The 11909-nt window shown below is 42.2% G+C and overlaps 1 pseudogene; it reads left to right on the top strand.

The window, feature by feature from the left end:
* Positions 1–6199: 6199 nt before the first annotated feature.
* LOC112626028 lies at positions 6200–6884 on the top strand (annotated as a pseudogene).
* Positions 6885–11909: the final 5025 nt, after the last annotated feature.

Below are 11909 nucleotides of genomic sequence, written 5' to 3'. Positions count from 1 at the left end.
TTCTAGTTCTAGATCCTTGAGGAATCGCCACACTCTCTTCCACAATGGTTGAACTAGTTTACAGTCCCACCAACAGTGTAAAAGCGTTCCTATTTCTCCATATCCTCTCCAGCACCTGTTGTGTCCTGACTTTTTAATGATCGCCATTCTAACTGGTGTGAGATGGTATCTCATTGTGGTTTTGATTTGCATTTCTCTGATGACCAGTGATGACAAGCATTTTTTCATGTGTCTGTTGGCTGCATAAATGTCTTCTTTTGAGAAGTGTCTGTTCATATCCTTTGCCCACTCTTCGATGGGGTTAATTTAAAACTTTTCTGAGTGAAATACACTGTTACGAGAATGAGAAAAAAAGCCATAGACTGGGGGAAAACATTTTCAAGACACATATTTGACAAACAGCTTGTATCCAGAATATGCAAAGGACATTCCAAATTCAGTAGAAGGAAACAAATAACTCAATAAAAACATGGACAAAACATTTGAAGACACTTCTTTAACAAGCATATACACATGGCAATAAGCACATGAAAAGATGTTCAACATCATTAGCCATTAAGAAAATATAAATTAAAACTGTGATGAGATACACCAACATGCCCACTGGAATGACTAAAATTAAAAGCAGAAAAAATCTGGCAATACCAAACACTGACAAGTGTGTGGAATAGCTGGGGCTCTCCTACATTCTGGTGGAAATGTAAAATGGTACAGCCACTGAAAAAATAGTTTGACAGTTTCTTATAAAGCAAAGCATACACTATCAATAAAAACCAAGCAATTCACTCCCAGGGTATTTACCCTAGATAAAATTACTGTGCTCACACAAAACTCTCTACACAGATGTTTATAGCAGCTCTACTCATAATCACCTCAAACTGGAAACCACCCAAATGTTCTTTAACAGGTGAATGGATAAACAAACTGGTACAGCTATCCAATAGAATATTATTCAGCTATTAAAAGGAACAGACTATTGATACAGGCAACAATATAGACAAATCGCAAATGCATTAGACTGAGCGAAGGAAGCCGGTCTCAAAATGTTACATACTTTATGATTTCATTTATATGGCATTCTGAAGAAGCAAAACTGTAGGGACAGAGAACAGATCAGTGGTTGTCAGTGGTTAGGAACTGGGAAATGGAGTGATTACAAAGGGCCAGCTTAAGGAAATTTGGGGAGTAATGGAAGTTTTGAAAGAGCTACTTTTCCATCCATTAGAAAAAATGCTATGAGGTTTCTAGGGAAATTTTACCAAACTATTAAGGAACAGACATTCTTTACAGTGGACAACCTGGCAGACAACACAACAAATGATCAAAGTTAACATCACTTGTAATGAGGCAAACATACACGTGCCTCCTGATAAAATGCACTGAGAAGGACAGAACATCATTTCTGTGGTATTTGTGACTAAAAATGCGTGGCCTGAATCTAGTCATGACAAAATACAATTGAGAGATGTTACATAAAATAAATAGCCCACATCCTTCAAAAATATCGGGCTTAAGAAAGAAAAAGACTGGTAAATTGCTCCGGATTAAAAGAGACTAGAGGAACATGACAACTAAATGGTGTGTGATGCTGTATTGGATTCTGAACCAGAAAAAATATTTTTCTAGAAAAGATATTATTGGGAAAACTAATAAAATATGAATAAGGCCTATGGATTAGATGATAGTATTGTATCTGTTAATTTCCCGATTTTGATAATTGTATTGTGGTTACATAAGGCTATGTCCTTGTTTTTAGGAAATATACACTAAAGAATTCAGGGTTAAAAAACATATCTACAACTTACTCTCAAGCACTTCAGAAAAATATGTATATCCCTCCAGGGAATCTAGGTATGTAGCAATTTTTGTAGTTTTAAAATAATTTTTTTTCTGAAAATCTGTAATTCTTCAAAACAAAATGTTAAGTAATAAACAACCGATAATTCTAATTTTGTTTAAATTTATCTGGAGCAAAAGAAAAGGAATATATTTTTCCAATTTCTTTTACATAATGAGAATAACTTTAATAAAGCCTGATAAATATAGAGATGAACAAAAAACTGTAGACCACTGTCACTTATGAATACCAATAGAAAATTCTAAAAATCACGCCGGCAATCCCAGAACTTTGGGAGGCCAAGGCGGGCGGATCACTTGAGGTCAGGAGTTCATGACCAGCTTGGCCAACATGGTGAAGCCCTTTCTCTACTAAAAATACAAAAATTAGCCAGGCATTGTGGCCTGTGCCTGTAATCCCAGCTACTCGGGAGGCTGAAGCAGGAAAATTGCTTGAACCCAGGAGACAGAAGTGTGGTGAGCCAAGATCATGCTACTGCACTCCAGCTGGGTGACAGAGTAAGACTTCATCTCAAAAAAAAAAAAAAAAGTGCAGCACAGCAAAAGAAACCATCAACAGAGTAAACAGACTATAGAATGGGAGAAAATTTCTGCAAACTATGCATCCAACAAAGATCTAATATCCAGCATCTATAATAAACTTAAACAAATTTACAAGAAAAAAAAAACCCTATAAAAAGGTGGGCAAAGGACATGAACAGACACTTTTCAAAAGAAGACATATGTGCAGCCAACAATCATATGAAAAAAAAACCTCCCGAGGTGGGTGGATCCCTTGAGGACAGGAGTTTGAGACCAGCCTAGCCTATATAGCGAAACATCATCTCTACTAAAAATACAAAAAATTAGCCGGGTGTGGTGATGTGCCCCTGTAATCGCAGCTACTTGGGAGGTTGGGGCAGGAGAATCCCTTGAACCCAGGAGCTGAAGGTTGCAGTGAGCCGAGATCATGCCACTGCACTCTAGCCTGGGTGACACAGTGAGATTCCGTCAAAAAAAAAAAAAAAAGCTTAACATCACTGATTATGGGAGAAATGCAAGTCAAAACTACAATGAGATACCATCTCATACCAATCAGAATGGCTGTTATTAAAAAGTCCAAAAAATAACAGATGCTGACAACGTTGTGGAGAAAAAAGAACGCTTATGCACTGTTGGTGGGTGTGTAAATTTGTTCAACCATTGTGGGAGACAATGTGATGATTTCTCAAAGACCTAAAGACAGACATACCATTTGACTCAGCAATCCCAAATCATTCTATTAAAATGCACATGTATGTTCATTGCAACGCTATTAACAATAGCAAAGACATGGAATCAATCTAAATGCCCTTCAGTGACAGGCCGGATAAAGAAAATATGGCACATATACACCATGGGATACTATGCAGCCATAAAAAGAATGAGATAATGTCCTTTTCAGGGACATGGATGGAGCTGGAGGCCATTATCCTTAGCAAAGTAACACAGGAACAGAAAACCAAATACTGTATGTTCTCACTTATATGTGGGAGCTAAATGATGAGAACACATGGACACTTAGAGGGGAACAACACACACCGGGGCCTATTGGAAGGTGGAGGGTGGGAGGAGGGAGAGGATCAGGAAAAATAACTAATGGGTACTAGGCTTAATATCTAGGTGATGAAATAATTTGTACAACAACCCCGCCATGGCACAAGTTTCCCTATGTAACAAACCTGCACATGTACATTTGAACTTAAAATAAAAGTTAAAGAAATAAAGTTACACATTTCCTTCTGAGCACAGTTTTAGCTGTGACCCAGCACCATGTGATATTTTCATTACCATTCAGCCCAAGACAATTTCTAATGGCTATTTTTGATTTATTCCTTGACCAATGGGTGTTTTAGTTGCTCAACGTCCAAACATTCTGGTTAAAAAATTGTGTTGTTACTGATAGCTAGCTTAATTTCACTGTGGTTAGAGAACATACTCAGAATAATTTTAGTCATTTAGAATTTGTGGAGATTTGCTTTATGGCCCAGTATATGGCTAGTCTTGGTAAATAATCAATGTATACTTAAAAAGCAAGTATTTTCCATGGTTGGGTGTAGTGTTCTATATATGTAAGCCGCATCGAATTTGTTAATTGTATTGGTTGTTTAGATAGTCTATACCTTCATGACAGTTAATTTTATGTGCCGACTTGACTGGGCTAAGGGATGCCCAGATAGCTGGAAAACACTATTTCTGACATGCGTGTGATAGTGCTCCTGGAGGAGGTTAGCATTTGACTCCATAGACACAGTAAAGAAGATCACCCTCACCAATGTGGGTGGACATCATCCAATACACTGAGGCCAAAATAGAAGAAAAAGTGGAAGGAGAGTGAATTTTCTCTCCCTATCAGAACTGGGACATCCATCTCCTCTTGCCTTTGAATGTCAGCATTCCTGGTTCTCAGACCTGGTTCTCTGGACTTGGACCTGACAGATCATGAGCCTTATAATTACATGAGCCAATCTCCCATAATAAATCTCTTTTCATATACCTATCTATCTATCTATATATATTACGTGGTTCTGTTTCCCTGAAGAACTGGAATACAATCTTTATGCCTTTTTTGTGCATTTTTTGTTCTATTAGTTACTGAGTGAGAGGTATCTAAGTTTCCTTCCTTATTCGAAGTAGTACCTATACAAATGTACCTCTTTTAAAAAAATTTTTGAGATGGAGTCTCGCTTTATCACCCAGACCAGAGTGCAGTGGCGCAATCTCGGCTCACTGCAACCTCTGCTTCCTGGGTTCAAGCGATTCTCCTGCCTCAACCTGCTGAGTAGCTGGGACTACAGGTGTGCACTACCATGCCCAGCTAACTTTTTGTATTTTTAGTAGAGATGGGGTTTTACAATGTTGGTCAAGCTGGTCTTGAACTCCTGAGCTCAGGTAATCTGCCTGCCTCGGCCTCCCAAAGTGCTGGGATTATAGGCATGAGCCAGCATGCCCAGCCCTACAAATGTATCTTAAACATTTCATTTTATTTAATACTATGTCAATATACATTTAGTTGCCAATCTTTGGACATGGGGCCAATGTTTTTCCTTTGAGTATGGGTCCTCTCAAGATGGTTTCAGCCCAGGTATTCTCATGAGTCCACTTGACTGAAGAACACACTCATTCTTGTCCTGCCAAGCAGTGAGCGTGTGGGCTTCACTTGGGCCCCTCTCTATACTGCCAGCTCTCTCCAGTCCACCTGTCTCATGCATAAGTAGCCACCTTCAGGACAGGCAACCAGCAGGTGCTTCCTATGGTGCCATCTTCTCCAGCTCGGATGTCTTAGTTCATTTGTGTTGCTATAAAGTAATACCTAAAAGACTGGGTAATTTATAAAGAAAACAGGTTTATTTGACTCACAGTTCTGCAGGCTGTACAAGAAGCATGGCTCCAGTATGTGCTTTTGGTGAGGGATTCAGGAAGCTTTCACTTACGTTGGAAGGTGGAGAGCCAAGGTGTGCAGAGATCTCATGGTGAGAGAGGAAACAAAGGAGAGTGGGAAGGTGTCAGGTCTTTTAAACAAGCAGCTCTTGGGGGGAACTAATAGAGTGAGAATTGAGAATTGACTCATAACCATGAGGATGAGACCAAGACATTCATGAGAGCTCCATCCCTATGAGCCAAACATCTTCCACAAGGCCCCACCTCCAACATTGGGGATAAAATTCCAACATGAGATTTGGAAGGACACGCATCCAAACCACAGGACCAGAAATGCATGTTTATTAATCTAAGCTACTTGGCTGGTTCTAAACTTCTGGTTCCATCAGAATTACCAGGAGGGCCCATTAAGCCATAGACTGCAGGGCCCTGCCCTCAGAGTTTCAGATTTTATTGGCTGAGATGAAGCTCAATACTTTGCATTTCTAATAATTCCCAAGTGGCGCTGATGTTGCTGATGCAGGGGCCACATTTTGGGAGTCACTCATTTAGCCAATCGTCTTAATTTCATTCTTTTGGCCTCTGGTTGCTATGGCCAAGGACCTGTGATAGACCGCTTACTGCTGAGCAGTGTGCTGGGGGCTGAGGGGTCAGGGTGGGATTCTGGGGGAGTTTTCCTCACTCTTAAAAGGTTTTATAGAATAGCGGTTCACCACTTTTCCACCTCTGGATGTGGCTGTAAATGTGGCAGCAGGGGAACCATGGGGGGAGACAGGGCCCCTGTGCTGAAGATGGTGGGGGTGGCGGAAGATGCAGGGCACTGGAGTCTTAGAGGATAAGGACGTTCAGCTGGTGAATGAACCAATCCCGAGATGCCTCACCTCTGGGCCTTGCATTCTTGAGCGAATACCTCCTGGTTGTTTAACTTTTTGATGGGTCTTCCATGACTTGCATTCTCACGGGAGTGGTTACAGAAACCAAACCCCGGCCATCTTCCTGGGCCTCTGTGGACCTCGAAGCTTGGGTGGGACTGTCTCCTTCTCCCTGTAGTGTTGCCCGGGTTGCACGATGTCTCCCAAGTTTCACTGTTCCTAGACTCACCTGCCTGGAGTCCACCTGCTGCTGCTTTGTGTATTCACCTGCCTTTGCTCCCCTCCCCCCTGCAAATCTCAGCCCCCTCACTTTTTTTTCCCACCAGAAATACATGCCAGTGGAACACTTCAGGTGTGTGTGTTGAATTTCTTGAAGATTTGCAGGTTGACAGGAAGTCTCAGCGTGTCCCGTGTGGACTCCCGTCCCGCTGGCTCTGCCTCAGCCTCTCTCTTCCACCCCTCTCCAGGAACACCCACACCAAGGGTCTCACCTTCTACCCAAAGCACTTCTTAAGGTATTTTCCCCACACAATGATCTTCCCCTTCCTAAGAGGAATTGGGGTGATAAAGGGTGTGAATGTTCCTTTATCACCTGTGACTGTGGGTCTCAGACCATGTGAACATTTGGGGCAAAGTTATCCCAGAAGCCTTGGGAGGTGCAAACTCCTCCAAAGAAGGGGAAGGTTGGTGTTTCCATGCTGTGTTCTAAGATGGTCTTTCTCTGGAGGTTTAGGGGTTCCCCCAAAAGCCCAATGATTCCACCTGTCATGACTGAGGAGGAGGCGGTGCTCAGACAAGAGGCTTGAAATAGGTGGAGAGGGAACCACTTCTCCTGGAGCTAGACCGTGCATTCTTAATGGGGTGACAGCATTCCCAAGGGAGCAAATATTGGTTCTCAGGCAGGGGAGGGCAAAAGTTCTCACGTTTTTTATGCATAAAGCACAGATAGGCATTGCTGCATAAAAAGATGATCACATCTGTGGTATTACAATTGTATGGGTGCACAAATAAGAAAATAATGTCTGAAAAGGCTCCTAGTGGGGGTTGATAATTTTTTTAAAAGTCTGAGAAGCACTGACGCAGATGAGCTTCTGCCTTGGGGCAGCCTCAGCAGGCACCATCCAGTTGCTTGGGCCACATATCTAGGAGGTCTCCTCCATTGCTCCTTTCCTCCAATAGGTTTCAAAGCCTCCAAAAATGTATCCCCAACTATTCAAGGATCTGCTCGAATAGTGGCAACAGAAATGTTATTACCTGTAAAGCCTAAAATATTTACCATATAGCCTTTCGTTGAAACAGTTTGTGAACCCCAGCTGTAAATTATGAGCTACTTATGGCAAAGGACGGGTCTTAGGCCAGGTGTGGTGGCTCACACCTATAATCCCCATACTTCGGGAGGCCAAGGTAGGAGAATTGCTTGAGTCTAAGAGTTTGAGACCAGCCTGGGCAACATAGTGAGAGCCTATCTCTATTAAAAAAAAATAAAAATAAAAAGACGGGTCTTAGTGAACTCTGGAGCTCAGCCCAGATACTGGTGAACAGAAGTCAGTAAGTGTTGAAAGAGGAATAGCTGAGTGGATGAGCAATGAATGCAGTGCAAGCTCATTTGGTAGAAGGTGCACCTGCACAGTGTGAGAACCAGAAAGCCATGGAGTTTTATTCTAAAAGCAGAGTCCACAGTTCAAGTTTAAATCCAGCAACACTACGTTTCCCTCTGCTCCTGCCCTCATTTCTGTTATGCCATATTTGAATAAGACAGAGCTTTTTCTTATGAGGCTCAGATGACTAAAAATGAATTCTCTAAGTACTGCTCTCCTTTGGGAATCTTGAGCAGAGTCTATGGCGGTGAGGAAAAAAAATCCCTGGTTTAACGATGATCCTCGGAAAGGGGAAGTGTTTGCTTCATAATGAAAAATTCCATGTGTTGCAGACTCATCTGGGGCCTGTCCAGCTGGATTTAATTATGACTTTGCTATGAAGAACTTGTTACTGGGCTTTTTTAGACCTATAAAACTTTACAGCACCAAAAATTACAGTCATAGCTGCTAACAGGAGTTGAATGCTTGCTGTATTCAAGTTCTTGGCCAGCGGCTGACATGCATTACAAAAATCCTGAGGCTCAGAGAGGGAAGTGACCTGCTCAAGTTCACACAACTGTCAAGTGGTAGGGCAGGGATTTGACAAGATCTGATGGACTGCAAATTCTCTGTTCTTTTTACTCAATCAGGAGATTAATCATAGTAATAAAATAATACTAGTTGACTGTTAGGATACAGATTCTATAGACCAGGCTCTTTTAGAATGAACAAAGAGAATAAGGAAGTTTCCTTAATCTAGGGGATGGGATTCCAGGATTTTAATGAAGTAAGAAGGAAATGAATTGGATTTTAGGGTAGTGCCTCATGCAGGAGAGTCACACTCGAAGGCTGGTCTTCATGCCACCTGTCCCATCTGGATGGCAATTGACCATCTTGCTTGCCTCCCCCTCTGTCCTACCACCCTACTGGTCATAGCCTGACCACTGCTCTGTCCCCACCAGGTCCCCCCTGGTTATCTTCCGACTGCCTCTCTTCCTTCAATTCTCACTGCTCCTGACCAAGCTCAGGCTGGAAACCTGGCCTCTCTCCTCCACCACCTCAAGTGCTTTGAAATTCTGTCTCACAGAAAGTCATCAGTTCCACTCTTGGCTCTATCACCACTTTGCTTTATCACATGTTATTCTGCCGCCCAGCGACCATTCCCTGCTCTGGTGACAGCATGGTGTGTGCTTTTGGAGAGCTGCTACTCTCTGGCACTTATCCAGGGTGTTTGGGTGGCTCCGATGCTGTCTCAAACTCCAGGGCTGAGTCCAGGCCTGTCTGGTCAGCCTCTGTCTATAGTGACAGAGGTTCATGGATGGAGACATGACCCAAGACAGATCACGGGGACTCAGTTCTGGGACTTTTGTTGCTGCTGTTGGAAAACTTCTCTTTTGTACATTGGAGCTTCCTGAAGCATCAGTGACACAAACCCGAATCTAAATAAAGTCAGCCTAGAGGAAAACAGAGCTGAGAAGTGGAGAGAGCCACCATGATCCAGCGATTCCTGAGGCTAAGATACTCCCTGCATTTCCAAATACCAGAACCAATAAATCCCGTCACCTCGGTTTAACTCGGTTTCTGTCCATTTATTAGTTGTGACTAATGAGGAAATGGAATGGCATTCTCTCTCTCTATTTCAGTTTCTTCAAAAAGAAAAAAAAATTATGGTTCTTTGTCCAACGAATTACAATGTTGAAGCTGTAAAATTAAAACTAAAATAATTTTGCAAAATTATTTAATCAAAATTTATATTCTCTATAACTGCTATATAAATGTATTGTAATATATATTCTCATGTATGAACCAAGTTGTATATGTATTTATATGTTAACATATACGAATATTAGGCCCCTGGAATTGTAATAGACAGGTGAATAAGCTTGTTCTGATCACAAGGAGCCCTTTCTCCAACGTGGCAACACAGGGAAATCGGCAAGTACTTTCCAATGTGATGGGTGCTGTGATAGAGGTGGGGTGAGGGAGGAGGGTGTCTGAACTAGACAGGCGTGATATTGGAGAAAGGGGATGGAAGGCTATCTATCTGAACAAGAGGGATGGAAGACTATCTGAAGGATGAGGAAGAAAAGAAGAGAAATCCATTCAAGGGGGAACAGCTTGCATACTGCACCATGTGGCTGAAACCAGGCAAGCCCACCAGTGCATCTGGAGCCTACAGTGACTATAGCAGTTACCAGGCGGCCCCTGACAACGATGTTCCCTGGTCCACTGCCTGAGCTACAGAGAAACTGAAGGATACGCTTTAACAGCTCTCCATTGTCAAGATGATGCTCTCTTGCAACATTGGATTTTGAGAATATCTGCCCCTAACGGTGCAAATTCACCAAAAGCCCAGCCTGAGAATGTATGTCTGACACATAGATGCCTCACAAATATTTGTTGAGTGATGAAAGCTAAGAATATGTTCCAAAAATTGTTCTAAAATTAAACTTCATTTAAAATTCATATCTAGTAGCTATTAGCTCTTTCATAGTCACCCCACCTTCTTTTTTCTTTACTTACCTGAAATGTACACATCTACGAGATTTTAAAAGGATCATGGATATTCAGTTATTAAACTCCCCCTCCTCGAATATTTTACCTTCATAGTAGATGAGGAAGTCTGGATAAAATAAGGAGAAAAAGGAAGACATTTTATACTTATTAAGCATTACTGTATGGATCTGTGGATGCTGATATTTAATTCTCATCACCACCCTGGAAGTAGGAAGTGTTCTCCTGGATTTACAGACAAAGACATGGAGGGGGTCAGGGTCACAGGTGGTAAGGGGAGGGCTTGTATCAAAACTCTGACTCAGCCGGGCGCAGTGGCTCATGCCTGTAATCCCAGCACTTTGGAGGGTCAAGGTGGGTGGATCATGAAGTCAGGAGATTGAGACCTTCCTGGCTAACACGGTGAAACCTTGTCTCTACTAAAAATACAAAAATTAGCCGGGTGTGGTGGCATGTGCCTGTAGTCCCAGCTACTTGGGAGGCTGAGGCAGGAGAATCGCTTGAACCAGGAAGGTGGAGGTTGCAGTGAGCCAAGGTCGTGCTATTGTACTCCATCCTGGGTGACAGAGCAAGACTCCGCCTCAAAAAAAAAAAAAAAAAAAAAAAAAAAAAAAAGGGGTGGGGGCAGGAGGGAAACATCTTCAGCTCGTGTGGAACAATATGTTAAAAAGCCTTTTAAGTTCCCCTAGTCCAGCAGCGCTGAGGCAAGTTTTCCCCCGTAATGTCATATATTGTTGAATATGAGGTGAGTCTTTCCCTGCTGGGATGCTTAATTTTTTTTTTTTTTTTGAGATGGAGTCTCACTCTTTTGCCAGGCTGGAGTGCAATGGTGTGATCTCAGCTCACTGCAACCTCTGCCTACTGGGTTCAAGCGATTCTCCTGCCTTAGCCTCCTGAATAGCTGGGACTACCGGCATGTGCCACCATGCCCAGCTAATTTTTGTATTTGTAGTAGAGAAGGGGTTTCACTATGTTGGCCAGGATGGTCTAGATCTCCTGACCTCGTGATCTGTCCACCTCAGCCTCTCAAAGTGCTGGGGTTACAGGTACAAGCCACCGCGCCTGGTCTGTGATGGTTAATTTTGTGTGTCAACATGGCCGGGCTGTGGTGCACACCAATTTGGTGAAATGCCAGCCTAAGCGTTGTTGCGAAGGTATTTTTTAGATGTGATTAACATTTAAATCAGTGGACTTCGAGTGAAGCCAATTAGCCTCTGTAATGTAGGCGGGCTTCATCCAACCAGTTGAAGGCCTTATGAGAAAAAGACAGATTTTCTGGAGGAAGAAGAAATTGTCCATAAGAGGGCAAGGGTTTCCAGATTGCTACTTTGTGGAATTCAGACTCCAAATTGCAGGATTAACTCTCACCTAAGTCTGCAGCCTGCTGGCCTGCCCTATAGATTTTAGACTTTCCAGCCTCCACAATATCATAAACCATATTTTAAAATCTCTCTATAAATACATGTTCTGTTTCTCTGGAGAACCTGACTTGTATACCCCCTAAAAATGTCAGAGAAGATAATACAAAATATTTAGTTTGGAGTCCTCCTGAAATTATTTAATTAATTAATTAATTTATTTATTTATTTTTCTAGAGATGAGGTCTTCCTATGTTGCCCAGGCTGGTTTCAAACTTTTGGGTTCAAGTGATTCTCCCACCTCAGACCCTCAAAATGCTGAGATTACAGGT

The sequence above is a fragment of the Theropithecus gelada genome, chromosome 6 (assembly GCF_003255815.1).
Source record: "Theropithecus gelada isolate Dixy chromosome 6, Tgel_1.0, whole genome shotgun sequence".
Taxonomy (NCBI): domain Eukaryota; kingdom Metazoa; phylum Chordata; class Mammalia; order Primates; family Cercopithecidae; genus Theropithecus; species Theropithecus gelada.
This window is presented reverse-complemented; position numbering and strand designations above follow the sequence as displayed.